This window comes from Lontra canadensis, unplaced genomic scaffold, assembly GCF_010015895.1.
Source record: "Lontra canadensis isolate GAN:19392208 unplaced genomic scaffold, GSC_riverotter_1.0 scaffold6, whole genome shotgun sequence".
In the NCBI taxonomy this organism is placed as follows: Eukaryota; Metazoa; Chordata; class Mammalia; order Carnivora; family Mustelidae; genus Lontra; species Lontra canadensis.
In genome coordinates, this window is record NW_022631000.1 from 21,265,979 (window position 1) to 21,268,728 (window position 2,750).

The 2,750-nt window shown below is 35.2% G+C and overlaps 1 pseudogene; it reads left to right on the top strand.

Annotated features, from left to right (window-relative positions):
* The first annotated feature begins 642 nt into the window (after window positions 1–642).
* On the top strand, window positions 643–808 carry LOC116864829 (annotated as a pseudogene).
* Window positions 809–2,750: the final 1,942 nt, after the last annotated feature.

Genomic DNA, 2,750 nt, shown 5'->3' on the forward strand with positions numbered 1-2,750 from the left:
GAAATCATAAGAGAAAAAAAAAAGAATCACAGAGGGCTAATCTAGGATATCCCACATCTGATTAAGTTACCAGAAGAAAAAATATAGATAATGGGAACTATAAGACATTTCCCATAGGTGAAGGACATAAGTCTCCTAGACATATAATCATTAAATTTATATATTGAGGATACAGAAAATGTTCTCTATGACATTTGTCATGTGTTCTGTGACCAAACTAAGTCTTCCATGCTCTCTCAGTAGTCTTAGTCTAAGATGTTGAAATGAGCAACTGGGTTTACAGTATTATGACCATGAAAATATTGTTTGCTATAGGACAATTAGTCACTCTGGTTGCATTTCTTTTCTTTTATAGCTTTTTGGGTTTTTTCCCCCTCAAGTTTGTATTTGCCTTTCTGAGAATCTTTGCCATTATTTTATCCTCAAGTCTGTCTAATCTCCTTATCTAATCATGAATTCTATTGTTTCCCCATCTTTGTCCCTGAGATCGCTGAGACCTCCACAGCTCCTGCACAGGAATCCCTCAGTCTCTTCACTGGCTTAGATTGCTGGCTGGGCCCCACATTTCATTCTTTTATGGCCTTACTCCCTTAGTTCACTGAGGTACATCCTCAGGTAACTTTTTTAAAAAGTTATGTATGAAGCTTTGCGCAGTGGCAGTATCGTAGCCAATGAGGTTTATCCGAGGCGTGATTATTGCTATTAAAAAGTATGTATGAGTGATAAATATTCTTCATCCTTGTCTTTAATTTTCACATGTAATTGATACCTTAACTAGTAGTAGATTTTTACATTAAACATTGTTGTTTTTTTTTTCCTTGGGATGTTGAAAAATCACTCCAGTGCTTTTTAGCCTCCAGTGTCACTAATGACAAGTCGGGTATAATTCAAATGTTTATTCTGTTGATAGACTCATTTCTCTCTTCTTCTCTCACCCTCTTAAAAGGGATACATCATGGGGTGCCTGGGTAGCTCAGTCAGTTGAGCATCCGACTCCTGATTTCACCTCAGGTCAAGATCCTAGGGTCCTGAGGTCAAGCCCAGTGCCTGACTCCCCTGCTTAGCAGGAAGTCTGCTTAAGATTCCTTCCCTCTGCCCCTTCCCTTGCTCACATGCACACTCTCTCTGTATATATAAATAAATAATTTTTTTAAAAAATGTGGATACATCATGCAATCATAATATGAGCATATTGTTCAAAGCTGTGGAGATACCTACCAGAAGAAATGTCATGAAAGATGAGAAATGGTTGCCTCTGCAGAGTGGTTCTGGGGAAGACAGGAAACCATCACTTTTATTTATTTTTTTCTTAATGATGTGCATGATGATTTTGACAGAGCTTTAAAAATTATAAACATGGGTTGCAAAATTATATTAAAAAGCAGATGAAAGACAATCTTACAAGTCAGGGTTGTATTACCTCCAAGTCAGGGAGGCTGTGCTTAGGATTCAGAGAGGGGCTACTGAAGGCTCCTGGAGAGGTAGCCTTGCCATTATTTGAGTTGGGAGTCAATTAACCAGTTGCTTGCTTTATACTTTATAAGTAGAAAATCTTTGCTTACATGTTTCACGACTTCTTCTGATGTACAATTCATAAAATTTTTGAAAAAGCATATGACATAATTCCTTTCAAATGCCAATTTAAATATGTTACCCAAGTCCAGCATAGCAAAACAAAAATCGTCTTACAAAAAAAATTATAATTACTTCTTATTAGTATATTAAAATGTATATCATTAATTTTTCCCTTTTGCTTCTCTTAGATTCAATATTATAAATTGAAAATATTAACTATAATCTTTTCCTTCTAATGATTTATTATTTACATGAGTTAAGCTTATATTTTTTGAAGGTGTTTTTTAACTTCCCATGGAAGAGAAAGCAAAGATAGTTTTTGAACCTCAGGTTGCTCAAAATTTCAATCCAAATAAAGTTAAACCCTTGTTTTATGAGGTTATATTTAGATATGCACTTCTGATTCTGAAACTCATTTTCACATCCCTGAGTACCTGATATCCATCTGGAATCCGTTTACCAAATGAGTATTAATGCAAGGCACAGTTTCAGGTCTGGAAGTTCAAGCAAGGTCCTTGCTTTCATAGAGCTTACATTCTAGGGCAGCAGACAGATATTCAGCAATTTAATAAATATATAATACCAGGTGATAAAGAAAAGTAAAGCAGAAGAAAGGAGCTAGGGAGCGAGCAGGAGTGTTGCTATTCTATCCAAGACCTGAATGGAATGATGGAGGGAGCTGTGTGGTCATCTTGAGGAATTGTGATCCAGCACCGTGCCTCCTCTGGGGGATACAATTATATATATTTCTCTCCTTAAGGTGTCGTATAGACTATGAATGAATCGGTGATAATTTGAATTCTCAGAATCAGAATTTCATAGAATCCTAGGATTCAGAGTATGTTTAAAGTGGAGATATATAGATGAGGAGAGAGTCAGTGGAAGAGCTTCAAGTTTAAAGAGAGATGTGAAAGAAGGCAAGAATGGAAGAAGCATTCTATCAGGAGAGGGCTAGCCAAAGGATCAGCCAAGAAAATGGTGGACTCAACAGTATACATGTGTAAGAGAGAGTAGAGAAGAATGTAAGGCCATGCAGCACCCATAAAAATCCTGTTATATATAAAATATATAAATATTTAAATATATAAGATATATATTTTACATATTCATATATTTTTATTTTTATATATTCATAAATATATATTTAAATACATATTTAAACATTGATGTATTTA